Raw genomic sequence first — 15,216 nt, 5'->3', positions numbered from 1 at the left:
TAAAGAACCCCTATGGATATTTCATTTGGTTTATTTTTCACTTACTATTTATCATTTATATTCAGAATGTCGCTAGACTCTACAGTGTAACAGCAGGCACTTGGAACAGGCACAGCTAGGAGAGCTAGACTGAGAGAGGCTGAGGGTAATGGAATGGCTGTATTCCAAGCTCTGAACTAAACGTAATCTGTCTAACACTAATGAGAAACAAAACACCAGCTTCAATCCTTCCAAAGGATGAAACTATAATTTCCATGTGTCAATTGGATGAAGAAGAAAAACTCCTCCAACACTCATGATCACTCTCAAAGAAGTTGCAGCAGTTCTGAGTACATATAGTGAAACCACAACATTGATACTGGTTCATTACTAATTCTTCTCACTTATTGTTTGTATTACAGTAGCAGCGAGAAGTCCCAATTGAGATCAGAGCCCCATTGTGCTAGGTGGCGTACAAGCAGCCCCTGATCTAAGGCATGGACAATCAAAGAGTGGGAGGGGAAATAAAGGCGAAGAACAGTGTAGTGAATTGCCCAAGAGTACACAGCAGACAGTACCAACAAGCAAACCCAGGTTTCCGGATTATCAGTAGAGTGCTCTACCAATTGGATCAGGGTGCTTCTCTCAAGGTGGTGCAGATTTGCCCTGAAAATAAAATTCAGCTGCAACTGGCTCCCTGATTGATGGCCTTCCATCTCTGCTGTGCAAGTGGAGGCTCAGTGAAGCAAAGAATCTGGGGTTAAGATTTCATTGTCCCTCCATGTAATAAGAGGAACCAGCTTTGGATGTTTAGAACTCCTTCTCCTATGAGAATAAGGTTCAAAGTTATCATCTAGCTGTGGCTTTGCAGAAATTTGATAAATACTGCACTCCAAAAAAGAATATAGCCCACGAAAGGTATCAACTTTTCACTTATGTGCAATTACAAAGTGGGATAATAGAGCCATATGTAATTGAGACTGAAAAGTAAAACTTGCAAGTTTGGAGAACTACAAGGTACTCTGAAAAAGACGGGATTGTTTGTGGAATTAATAACAATCCCACTGTGAAGGAGGAATTCTTAAGGGATCTAAACATTAGCTAAAGCAATATATAGCTGCAAATTGTAGAAATTACTAAATCACAAATTAAAAACCCTGACAAAGCAAGAAGAAAATAAAGCAGCAGCTGGTATGGATATTATTACCAAAATAGCTCCTACTAGCAAGACTGCATTATTATTAAAAATTAGCAGAATCAATCAGCAATAAAGAAAGGGGGAAAGGTACGGCTGTGGGAAATGTGCTACTGAACATCCCAGAAATAAATGTATTCTGTTGGGAAAAAAATTTCCCCCGAGATACAACCACTTATATCAGGTCTGAACCCAGTGATTAATAGCATTAATGGGTGTAGGCGGAAAGCTGATTCTAGTATCCTTATTACTACACTTATTGTTTTAAATTACATTATATGTAAAACTGTAGTTTTATACATGGAGAAAGAGGATACATGATGGGGTGGTACACCTCTACCCTGATATAAAGCGACCCGATATAACACAAATTTGGATATAACGCGGTAAAGCAGCACTCCGGGGAGGCGGGGCTGCGCGCTCCGGCAGATCAAAGCAAGTTCGATATAACGCGGTTTCACCTATAACGTGGTAAGATTTTTTGGCTCCCGAGGACAACGTTATATTGGGGTAGAGGTGTATAGAGATTTTCTCAGATACTCATGTAACAGGCACCATCCTGGCCAACACAGTGGGGATTGAATTGGGGACCTCCAAAGCTAAAACCATTAGCTAAAGCTCTCAAAGTGGGGGGGGGGGGGGGGTTGTAACAAACGCATCTCCATGATCGATGAGGCGCAAAATGGGCCCCATACTTCTCACTGACCCGTGGGTTACAGTTATATTATTCCAGAGTGGCAAAGTCATGACTGTCATGTACGTCATCCCACGTTACTGCTAATAAAGCTTAAATTGATACTTGCATATAGCCATAATTGATGAGGAGATCGAAAACCTTCAAACTTTTACTGGACCAAAACGGAGTTATTTATTATTTGTCTTACCATAGTGCCTAGGACCCACAGACATGTGTCAGAACTCCGTGGTGCTAGACCAGGGATCGGCAACCTTTGGCACGCGGCCCACCAGGGAAATCCGCTGGTGGGCCGGGATGGTTTGTTTACCTGCAGCGTCCGCAGGTTCGGACGATCGCAAGTCCCACTGGCCGCAGTTCACCGTTCCAGGCCAATGGGGGCTGCAGGATTTCCCTGGTGGGCTGCGTGCCAAAGGTTGCTGATCCCTGTGCTAGACGTGTACAAACAGAACAGGTAGGTAGCTTTGTGACTGTTTATGGGGAGTTCCTCCCAAGCATTAGGGACAGCATGGAAGAAAACAAAAAGGCACTTGTTTGAAAATTTGACAAGTGGGTAATGGAGGCTGGCATCATGGGCCAACTGGAGGCTGGAATCAACATCTGGCTAGTGAATGAGCAATGATAGGTGTGGGGGGGATAGGCTATGAAGGGCCTTGAAAATCAAGCCACGTAACATATGTTTGATGTAATAGAGAAGGGGGAACAGCTTATCCTGGGTCTCACACGAGCATTATTTAAAGGTGGAAGGGGAGAAGACAAGAATATCTCCCTGGCTGGGTGTTTTGGTTTAGGTTTTATATGTTCCTTGTTTGCTTTTAAATGTCAGTAGTTTTATCTCAGCGTTCTGGGACCTTAGAAGTAATTCCTGTTGGAAATGGAAAGTAGTTGTGGTGGTCAAATGTACTTAATACATTTATTATTAACTTGTATTGTGGTGGTGTCTGGGAGCCCTAGTCATGGACCAAGATGCCATTGTGCTAGGTGCTCTACAAACCCAGAACAAAAGGATCATCCCTGCCAGAATGAGTTTACAACCTGCCTCATAAATATCACCATGTATGGACTGATATTTATATGTTTACATGCATTAGAAACATCAATGGATCTATTCCAATTCACACCAACGGAGGATCTGAACTAATGTATTAGTTGTAAATGAGGTGTTGAGGGACTTAATGGCTTACTTCTTTGCTCTTTATGATTTGTGTTGGGCTATGCCGTCCAGCAATATTAACTTTAAATTAACCAAGTTGTTTGTGGGAGATTAACAAAGGGCTGAGCAAATCCCAACTTTTTCAAACTTATGAGCTAGGAGGAATTTAGAGATAAGCGTTCTGCAGAGAGATAACTGTAACAGTTCGTGCTAAAATTGAGGTGAAATAATTAAAACCCATTCTCCTCAGCTTGTCAAATGCAAATGTATTATGTGAGAATCTGCTTCTCATAATAAACTAAATTTCCATGCTACTGAAAAGTCTTGCTCTACTGTGTGCGAAGTGGTGAGCTGCTACTATGCATCTCGTGATGATGTGTTATATACTTTGGGAAGAGATGGGAAACACAGAAAAGCCAGAATGAATATTAAGAGTCATTATATTAAGATTTATTTGATACCTGGATTTTTGAAAAGAAGAAGAAGAAGAAGAAGAAGAAGAAGAAGAAGAAGAGTGGATTCTGTACAAATACTATGAGACCTAGGGCTCAATTTACAAAGAGATTTAGGCATGGTGACACTGAGCATCACTGTGCCTAACTTAGGCACCTAGAAAATCACTGGGATTCACAAAGCCTGAGTTCGGCACCTAGGCTCCCCGTGCAATGAATGGAGAGAGACCGGGCACCGCAGACTGGGATGCACAAAAGCCAGCACACTAGGTAGGTCATTGCCTAAAATAGACATTGGGAGATGCCAAAGTGAATGGTAAGCTGTCTGCTTGGGTTTCTCAGCTGCAAATCTTCTCTTGGCATTGGGTGCCTATGGAGAAGACTTCCCTCATAACTTTTAGCCCAATGGTTCAGGTAGTCATCTGGGATGTGGGAGACATCCTAGTTCAAAACCCCCATCCACCTGATGGGGGAGCAGGGATTTTAACCAGGATCTGCCACGGGAGTGCCTTAACTACTGGGCTATGGGATATTCTGATGCAGTGCTCCCTTATTCTCTGTGTTGAAGCTGTTCCACTGTGGATAAATAATTTTAAAAGAGTCATCGGCACAGGGGGACAGGAGCCTGGGGGCTGCTCTAACCACTATATGGCTATAGAGTCATTCTCGTGCTTGCTGTCTTGCTTTGGCCCAGTGATTCTTTCTTTATTCATGCACAGTGGAACAGCTTCAACAGGAGAGACAGAGAGTCCCACCCTAGAACATCCCATAGCCCAATGGCTAGAACAGTCATCTATGAAGTAACAGAACCCAGTTCAAATCACTTCTCCTCCTGAGATGGAGGGGGCAAAGGGCTCCCAGGTGACTATCCTAACCACTGGGCTAGAAGATATGAGAGAGTTCTCCCTCCTTGCCATTTGATTTAAGCTTGTCTAGAAGGGCCTGATCTGGTAGGTGTGCTAGCAGCCGTGTCAGGTGGAGGAATGCCTAATTCTCCTGTTTTGTGCATTGCTCTGGGGCTTAGGCAGATGCCTGGCATGGACTGCAGTGTGCATGCCCAAAGGAGAAACATAGCCACCTATGGAACTTTTCCTGCAAAAATGTAGGTGCCAAGTGACTTTAGGCACCTACAGGGATTGGGGGCAGCTGAGCAGGGTTTTTGTGAATCCCAGTGGGGCCTGAGTTTGGGATTTAGGTGCCTAAATCCTTCTGTGAATCTGACACCTAAGGCACAAGCTACACATCCTCTTCATACTTCCTGCAGTAATCATTTTGTTATGCAAGGTAGAATTTTCTAAACTGCTCAGCACTGGCCCAACTCTGCTCCCATTGAAATTAAAAAAAAAAAAAGAGAGAGACTACACTCTGCACTAATAGTGCAATTAGAATCATTACGTGTATAGGAACCAAAAGGTGTGCACGCACATGCATACACTCACATGCACACACTCACACACATACTGCACTAGGATATTCAGGGTGGGATTTTCAAAGGAGCAGAGTTAGACCAATGCCTCCCTAGCACCTTTGAAAATCCCAATCTCAGACCATTGCCCAAATGCTCCAGGGTTCCTTGAAATTAAAATTAAATTTATCTTTCAAGCAATAGGAAAGGGGATTTACTAGACACACTAACATTGCTACCCTTTAGAAACTTGAACTGTTTGATTAAATCAAAAATATTCAAAGATGTCACTAAGGCAAATAAAATAAAAACATTGCTACATTCAGAATGTTTGCACAGATTTAATACAGCTGGGCTGCTTGTCATTAAATCTGAAGTCAGTCTCCAAAGTACATAGCTCTGTTCTCCAGTACAGAAGACGAGGAATTAAACGAAAGTTTCAGAGGGTGTTGTCTGATGGGAAAAATCACACGTCTCTAGCAAACTCCAGTGTAATGTTTGCACTGCACTGTAGACCCACTTGAACCAAGTCTGGGGTTCTGGGTTTGATACATCTGTGAACCTCAATCCAAGCTTCTGAAAGCCCCATTCACCCCGGATAGTCTGCTTTCCTCCATTGCTGCCTTCTCCTCTCCAATAAGCCCTACGAGCTACTTACAAGAGATGTTTTCATGGAGTGGTATGGCTTGCTTAAAAGTTCCCAGGGATCCATGTGGACAGAGGGAGAAACAGGATTTTCTTGTTGAATTTAATGCTCCAAATGAATCTACAGGTGTCAGCTTTCTTTTAGCCCCTGTTCAGGGCATAGATGCTGGCACTAAGAGTGTTAGGGGGGCTGCAATACTCCCTGGCTCCATCATATAAAGTTTACTGTTTGCTTCAATGGCTCTCAGCACCCCCAGTATACCAATTGTTCCTTCCCCACTGGTTCAGTGGCAAGTAGAATCCTGTTGGATTTCCACAATCCTACTCTTGGTGAATATGGAATATATCCACTCACTGCCACACATTGGAGATGCACAGTATTGTTACATAAGAAAGTTTCAGGTCAGATGTTTGGTAACAGCCAGTCAGACACCTAACAATTGTCTTTGGAAGTAAAACAGATGAAGCTGTATGTGCAGTCTATTTTTTTCTTAAGGGTCTTTCAAGTTCTTATCTGAGCTGCAAAGATTCCTGTTTTATTGTATTTGAAGGAAAAGGGGAATCGGTTTAGATAAAATAAAATCCAACCTAAACTTTCGTGCAAATATGAAACCTACCTGGGCCCTTTGTTGTATTTATAAAAAGAAGTGAATAACTACTACTACTTTTAATTCATACTCACGTGCTCCTGCTTCCCATTTCCACCCGGAGCAGAAGCAGACGTCCTGGAGTACTCAGAGAAAGGCTGTTCTAATGGTATATCTAGGTCAACTGGAAGCATGAAATTCACCAAAATTCTTGCAAGATCTCTGGCCCAATTTTGCAAATCTAACCGATTCAGATAATTGGGCAAGACTAAGTGGGGATCCTGCATCCATGCTGAACTGATCTTCACACCCAGACTTACCAACTGTTTGGTTCTGCCAAATACAAGAGCCAATTTTCTCCTCATTTGAGTCCCAAGTAGCTGGGAGTCAGCAGCGTTTACACTGCAGTTCCATCTCCAGATCTCTAGAGATACAGTTGCTATAAAAGCTTCCTTGCTTCCTCAACCCCTACTGTATCTCACTGCTCTGCCTCCTGGGGCTGCTCCACTCCTAGAAGCAGAGACTTAATGGGAAGAGCTGAGCACAGAATCCCCCCACCAGGGGGACAGAATGTCATAAGGGTGCTGATGAATGATGGTGGCGATAGAGGATTTTCTCTCTGTGTGGTGTGGACACATGACGGACTGAAAACAGCACACATTTCATATTGGCCACGGAACAGTCACCTTATAGCAATGACTTTCAGTCACTATAGTCCGGGCTGGAACTGAACCAACCTTTGGCTTCTTATGGGCCTTTGAGACAAAGGCTATGCACCGTTGTATCTCAGGATGAAACCACACACCACACTCTGATTTCAGGCTGCTCCTGTGACGCAGTCTGTGGCGTGCTAGCAGAATTACCTGCTTTGTAAGAGAATCAGCCCTCAGTTTCAAGTCTTTGTGTGGCATCTGTGTGCTTCTTCTAAGAAGAGCATGTAATGTGCAGCAGCCTTAAAACCTACTACTCCCTTTCTTAGATGTGGGAAATACAACAGCAGAAACAAAGAGACAGGCAGCTGGATAAGGCATGAGTGGGTCCTGGTTACTCAGCCAGCATTCCTACACATTTTATATTCCTGCTCTTTTTAGTGACCCCAGCACAGAAGTGGAAGTGTGAACTGAAAGGGCGTTGAACACTGAATTTTCCCCACTCTGACCCAATTACAGAAACGCCGTGCTAAATAACATTGTGCAGACACCTACAGCATTGACTAGTCCTCTATTTCTCATTTCTTGGGCAACAGTAATTTAGTGTCCGATGGTCTCAACACTGCATTTCATCATGCGAGGTGGGAGTAGGGGCAGTGATATTTCTTAAATGACATTTGATTTCAACATTCATGTCCATTTGCTGCTCTTATATATTCCTTTTCAGCATTTAGCATTGACCTAACTCTGCTCCCATTGTAGTCAATAGTTTTAACTTCACTGGGAGCACAGTTTAGCCACTAGTGACTGCATTTAAAATGCCACCTGTATAGCCTATGGACCCAGTCCTGCTAACTCTGCATTCACTAAAGCAAGTGGGGCTCCACACATACAAACTACTTGAGTGAGTAAGGGACTGCAATATTTGGTAACATGCTCATGTGGAAGGGTCAGTCACCAGCCAGTGTGGGCCCTCATGGCCAGGCATGGTGCAGCAGCCTCTTTAGCTGGGGCCCCCTATCAATGGCCAGTCCAAATCTGTGGTGGTTTACTCATTCCCACAACTCAGCATTCTGGCCAGGTCACTTACAGTCCCCATTCCTTGTGGGGTAGTAAAGAGTCCAACAAAGAAATCTAATTACTCTATCCCAGGTTTTCAGCCCCATCTAGGGCTCAGTAGTCACTGCTCCCTTGCATCAGCAGGCTTTTACATCCCTTTCCCTGCTGGCAGGTAGAGGAACCTAGGCCGTCACTATACTCAGGATTTCAGCCCAGGGACCCCATATTAAGCAACTAAGATCTGCTCCCACAGACTCACTTCTGCTTCACTGGGACACTTCCTACTTTCATCTGCCCCCAGGCCCCTTTCCTAGAGCATCTCCTTCCTGTGCTTTTCCTTGGAGCTCTTTATGCCACTTCCTGCCAGTTTGCTGCTGTTGCTACTACTGCAGCAGCAATTGGGTCCCCTTAGACTCCCCAGCCACCTCCTTCTGTCTGGTCTGTAGTCTCCTAACTCATCTGTTGGTCACAGTTGAGGTGGTATCTACTTGGTCTCTTAATCCCTTAGTGGGTCTGGCAGAATGGGGTTGATATACCCCATCACAGCTAGGAAAAGAGATAAGCAGCAGAGCTGAGTAAAAATTGGAACATCCATCGCATGGGAAATTCTAATATTTCAACATTTGTTTTTATCCCAAATCAGGATACAAAGTTGAAATATCTCAATGTTTCACTGAATGAAAAGTTCTGAATAAATTTGGCTCAGAAATGTTGAAATTTTTTGCTTTGGTTTGTTGAACTGAATCAAAACATTTCATTCCGAGTCAGTTCAACATTCGATTCCAAGGCCAGAAGGGACCATGGTGAACATCTAGTCTCACCTCCTGCATAACACAGGCCATAAAACTTCCCCAAAATAATTCCCAGAGGCTATCTTTTACAAAAATATCCAATCTTGATTTAAAAATTATCAGTGATGGAGAATTCACTACGATCTTTGGTAAATTGTTCCGATAGTTAATTACCCTCACTGTCAAAAATTTATGCCTTATTTCCAGTCTGAATTTGTCTAGCTTCAACTTTCAGTCACTGGATCATGTTATACCTTTCTCTGATAGACCGAACAGCCTATTATTAAATATTCATTCCCCACATGGATATTTGTAGACTGTAATCAAGTCACCCCTTAACCTTCTCTATGTTAAGCTAAATAGATTGAACTTCTTGAGTCTATCATTATAAGGCATGAGTTCTAATCCTTTAATCATTCATATGGCTCTTCTCTGAACCCTCTCCACTTTATTATCATCCTTCTTGAATTGTGGGCACCAGAACTGGACACAGTAATCCAACAGCGGTTGCATCAGTGCCAAAAACAGAGATAAAACAACATCTCCACTCATATTCAAGATTCTTCTGTTTATGCATCTCAGGATTGTATAAGCTCTCTTGGCCAGTCTCACATTGTGAGCTCATGTTGAGTTGGTCATTAAACTGCATCTGCCAATGGTGCCATGGTTGTAACATAATCAGTGAAACTGGTATCAGAGGCCCCTGTTCCCTGGAGGAGCTGCTATTGCCAGGATACCAAGGTAACAGGGGACAGGTGGAGTTAGGTTGGAAGCAACTCAGCCATGCGGACAAGTTCTACTTATTCAGCTTAACCTGCATTCAGCTTCTCTCTTTGCTAATGAAACAATGGCACCTCGTGGGATTTGCTATTCAGGCACCTCATGCCCCTATTCTTTCCACTGGGCTGGGCTGCCCAGCCAAACTACATCTCTACAGGAGAAATCTGCAGTCATGGGACTCATGATGCACCATGAGGCTTGGTCAGAGGGGAGAGCACATTGCATCATGGGAGATGTAGCCCTATTCCATAGGGGAGCATGAGGCCATTAAACCCCCACAGCACCACTGGCAGAGGCAGTTCAATGTTGAACTGGCTCAAAAAAAAAGGGGGGAGGGGTTGGTTTGGTTTAATGAAGTGAAATATGTTCATTTGGGTCAAACTGACCCAAGATAAAATATTTTATTTTGCTTTTCCAGACAGAAAATCAAAGTTTCAGCAAAATTGAACTTTTCCCATTTTTGTGGAAACTGCATTTTCTGTCAAATTCTCATCTAGCTTTATTAAGCACAAGTGAAAGGGGGCATGAAAACTCATCAAGGCCCTTTGTCAAAAGAGGCGGAGAAACCACTAAGGCTTATTGTAGTTCAGTTGATTATTTATCCTTTGTCTTTGAGTCTGATCCAAAGCCCATTGAAATCAATGGGACATTTTCCACTAACTTCAGAGGGCTTTGGATCAAGCCCTTCCTCCAATGCTCAGGCAGCTGCTGACCTTCAGCTAGTAGCAGAATGTAGGAGCAAGAACACACAAACACACACAAAAAATCTGAGGATCAAAGGTGTTAGAGACAGAAAAAAAAGTGCAGGGCATAATCCTGGACTACATCCGGTATTTATTATAAAATTCCTACTGCACTTGGTCTTATGGTATGTCTCTGAATAAGAGGCAAGCTGAAATGACCAGTATTGTGTTGGAAGTGTTATTGTAGCCTTGTTGGTCTCAGGATATTAGAGAGACAAGGTGGGTGAGGGAATATCTTTTATTGGACCAGCTTCTGTTGGTGAAAAAAACCAACAAGCTTTCAAGCTTACACGGAGCTGTTTTCAGAGCACTGTGTACGCTCAAAAGTTCGTCTCTTTCCCCAACAAAATTTGGCCCAATAAAAGCTATTACCTCACCCACCTTGCCTCCCCAGTATTAAGCTGCAGAGATGGTGAGAGAACTGGTTCAGACCATTTGAGTAATGTGTGTGGAGTCAAAATACGAAAGGTGAGCAAGAGAAAGATGATTGACCGAAGGCCTGAAATGTTTTATAATTAGAATTAGCCTCTAACACTTAACCATTCAAGTACTGGCCTAATGCAGCATCATTAATTGTAAATGTCCTGGGGATCATCTTCTTCCTCATCATTTGGCCTTAATGAGCATCAAACTGAGCTTCAGTTACTGGCATGCATGGCTACTTTATAATAATGTCCCCACATAAGTGCAAGGGCATTAAAAATAGCTCACAAATTATTCAGTTTTGCTTTTTTAGAGTTAATGCTATTTTTTCCTTTTTACTCTAATAAGTTCCCCCTGCATGTTTTTCAGTGAAACATGGGGCAGGGTAGGAAGCCTGGTTTAATAGAGAGGCCACAGGACTAGGACTCAGTAAATCAGCATTCAATTTCCATCTCAGCTATAGGACCACTGTGTTACCATGGGCAAATCATTTAATCTGCTCTGTGCCTCAGTTCCCCGGATCTGTAAAATACAGGTAATATTTCCATACCTCACATGTGTATTGTGATAATAAAATCCATTTAAGATTGTGAGTCACTTGTAGCTGACTGAAAGAACAAGTTGCTTTTCATTTGTTAGGACTTCATCAAAATGCCCCTGAAAAGAAATAATAATAAAAGAACCGTTTATCAGTTTCTGAAGACTAAAAAAGAACACCAAATGACCAGCTGAGTAACTGGTAATTATCATCCTGTTTGCATTTCTCTATTCAGGATTCAAATGATAATTGCTTTGGACAAGACATGTAACATCCAACTGCTGAGTCAAGAACAGCATTCCTGGGTAACATGCATGGTGGGGGTGGGGGTGAAAAAGGAATTGAATTCTATGTGAAGTTACAGATAAACATTCTCTTATGTCACCCGGTTATAGTAATAGTTAGCAGCTATTATAAGATTAATACTCACTGGCACAACTGTCATTCACTGGAAACTCAAGCCAATTATCTTATCCATTCAATGTATGGAACTAGCTTATGCTGGTGCAAATATAACAATAAAAGATAACTATTAAAACGCTGAATATTAAGGACCATAAATTGCAGAAATTAAGTCTTACAGCAATGTTAACGAGCCTGTGTTGCTACTCATGTCTGTTTTATGATACACTTTTGACAATATTAGAAAGAGAGAAAAGATTGTCCTGTGGCTAATACATTGAAATAGAATGCAGGATATTTAGGTTCAGTTCTGATCCCTGCCCCAGACTTCTTGTGTGGGTCACTTAAGCTTTAATAAATAATTATTAGTTAAAATAGACATTGGAACAGGGACTTGAATTGAGGTCTCCTACATTCCAGGTGAGAGCCCTACCAATGAATTATACAGTCCTTCCCTCTGTCTCTGGCCCAACAATGATTTAATACCAAGTGGAACAGCTTCAACAGAAGAACACAAGGAACACCTATCTCAGAAGATCCCAAAACCCAGTGGGCAGGGCATTCTCCTAAGAAACAGGAGATTGGGGTGCAACTCCCTGTTCCACACCTGGTAAAGGGTGGAACTGAACCTAGGTATCCCACATCCTGGGTCAGTAACAACTGGGCTAATCAGGGAGGCAGTGAAGGCTTCTCTTCTAGTGTTTTGTACAGGGTCTGATTGGTCATGTGTCCTCTGAGCACACCTACTGCACTGGCTCTACAGACAAGATAGGTGGGGCAATGCCAAGTTTGAGGATCTTGCTGGGGCTTAAACATGAGTTGAGTGCCTGGACTGAGGCATCTGTATGCATGCACAATGGCAGATTTTTAGGTACCTAAGGGACTATCACAGACGTGTCAAGTCTCACTCACTGGGTATGAGATGCACACATTAGCATGCTATCTCACTCTCACACACATTCCTAAGCTTATCTCATGCATTTTGAGTAAATATATAAAGATTTAAAATATTTTTACTCAGGCACTCCAAGAGACAACAATACAGCTGGGGCCTCAGGCCCAGGCCTTAGAGCTTGGAAAGGTTGTGTACTGTGATAACCATGGAGACAACAGGCCTGCATTCTATATGCGTTTGAGAGGAGAGAGGAGACTATGCGAGGGTTTTCTTTGTGTGTGTGAATACTCGGAGGTCAAAAAAATATGAGTTCACCCACAAAACCTCCGCAGGAATTGATCAAAAGTTTGTGAATTCTGCAAAATACAGTTCAAAATTTAAATCACACTGGACAAATTCATGTTCTCAGAGATCTCCAACCATCTAGATTTTTGTTCCAACCAGCAAATAGTTGTTTTTATTAAAATCCCCTGGTTTGCACTGCATATAGAATTCTCACATGCCCTAGACTTTAGTATGAATTAGGACATTTAAGTGTTTCATATGAAATATTAAGCAGTGTACATTTTAAAACAAACTACTAAGTGCTGGTTGGATGAAAAATCTGAACTATTGGATGTCACGAAGGTCCAAAGATGAGAGTCCCTGAATTAAGCAATTATCTAACCCACCACCTGGAAAGTCTCATTCTTTGGCCTTGAATCTCACTCTTTGGGCACTCTTAAAGACAGCCAAACCTTGGCATCTCTGTTATCAGTGGAAACTTAGGCACCTAGGGAGTTTAGGTAGCTACAGTGTTAAGTGGCAGCTGAGTGGAGGTTTTGAGGATCTAAATTTTGGACATAGATGCCTAAACCCCTTTGTGAATCTAGCCCTGTGTTTCAATTCCCCATCTATACATGGGGGTAACATTTGCCCTACTTCCATGGTGTTGTGAGGATAAATCTCTTGATACCTGTGAGGTGCCTGCAGCATAGGTACCTAAACAGATATTAAGCTACGTTAAGGCCCTGATTCAGCAAGATACCTATGTATGTGTGATGTCTTGTCCCTTTAAATGGTTGGGCAGTGTATGTGCAGTGCACAGCCTCACTTTCATTTTGGTTTCTGTTTTGCTGCCTGAACAATGAAGTCTCTCCAGCAAATAGAGGGGGAGTTGATAGAAAGAAACAGAGCTATTGCCTGCTCTGCTGGGCCCAAATATTAGCATATGAGTAAGCTTCATCTCTGAAGTCTTTGATCCTATGATATTTTCCCCACTGACTTCAATGGGACTACACGCATGCTTATAATTAGGCATTTGCTAAGTACTTATAAGAGCCAAAAACAGACACAGAGAATGCAACTTGTACAACCTAGCTGAGCTCATCTTGCAGATATTAATTTCTGTATTTCCTGTGTTTTTTTTAATAATATTATTTTCCCTCGGCAAACTTACCATTGCATTAGCAGAGGGTTTTGTGGTGGATCTGTGTGTGGGCTCTTAGGACATTTCTTATAATAGAAAGTGCATGTTACTGGAGATATAATAAGGCCATTTTCATACAGAGATAAACTGTGCTGAGACAAAGAGTCTTTGATTATGTCCCTGCACTTGGAGCTTAACAATGCATACACACAGCTTAGAGAAAAGGTGAGAAGGGATATGATGATAGCCAACATGAAAATGCTTTAAGAAGAAATATTTAAGGTGGTTAATTAAAGATAGTAAGAGGAGTAATGGCCTAAAACTGGAAAAGGGAAATGTTAAATTAGGCATTAGGAAAAAGTGTTCTAACATCTATGCCAATTAGGGAATGGAAGAGAGGCACTAGAAGACCAAGTGAAGTATCCACAATTCTATACTAGCGCAGGCAGTTGCATGAAAAAGGGGATCAAACCTCTCCTCCTGTGGTGAGGGACATCTTTCCTTCTTCCAGGGAGTAGGACACAATGCATGGGACAACCTATTCTTGTTCTGTCTGTCACAAGATAGCTTGCCCATGGTATTTTCAGCTAAACATATATTAGTTATGTGGACAAGCTTCTTCTTTCTGGCAAATCAGTATGCCAGTGTCTGCTTAAGTAAAGCCTAGCACTATTCTTACTGAGAGTAGATAGTTGTATGCTAACTCATTTTTCAATTTCTTCATCCATATTTCCAATTACAGCTTTTTCATATCAGCTCACTTCTTCATTAGTATCAACAAAGCCAGCATGAGGGAGAAATGCTACTTTTCTTTAAATATGTGCTGGAGTTTGTGTAATTACTGTGCTTGGCAAGACATATGAAACGCTATTGAATGTTCCAACCTATTTCTTTGGTGAGTAAAACACTTTTGCCTCCCTAGTAAGAACCTCCAGAGAGAGGTAGCAATAAACATTGTAAAAAAGAGGATATAAAACTGCAAATTCAGCTGAGTTTCAAGTTTCCACGTTTTGCAAGACATTTGAATGAACAAGTCACTTTAAGGACTGCACCATTTGAGCTGACCCAAATTTCAGTGAATTCCCAATCATACCTATTTCCAAAATGTGCGCCGAAAACATTATCTGTCAAACATGAGCTTTGCAGGCAGGACATTTTCTATTGAGGAACAGCAAAGCAGCATAGATGCACCCTGTTATTGAAAACATTGAATAAACAGTTCTATGTGTTGTACTCTCTTTCCGACTTGAAATTACATATAGATGTCTACAGTAATACTCTCCTGTTTAATTCCGAGCAGATTAAAGTGTAGATGAGCATGCGGCCGCTTGTTCTTGTTCTGTCTGTCACAAGATAGAAGACTTCAGGTTTAGCTCTCCCATGGTATTTTCAGCTAAATATATATTAGCGATGTGGA

Source organism: Emys orbicularis, chromosome 1 (genome assembly GCF_028017835.1).
Source record: "Emys orbicularis isolate rEmyOrb1 chromosome 1, rEmyOrb1.hap1, whole genome shotgun sequence".
NCBI lineage: Eukaryota > Metazoa > Chordata > Testudines > Emydidae > Emys > Emys orbicularis.
The sequence above is the reverse complement of the archived record's forward strand: the minus strand, read 5'-3'. Positions refer to the sequence as shown.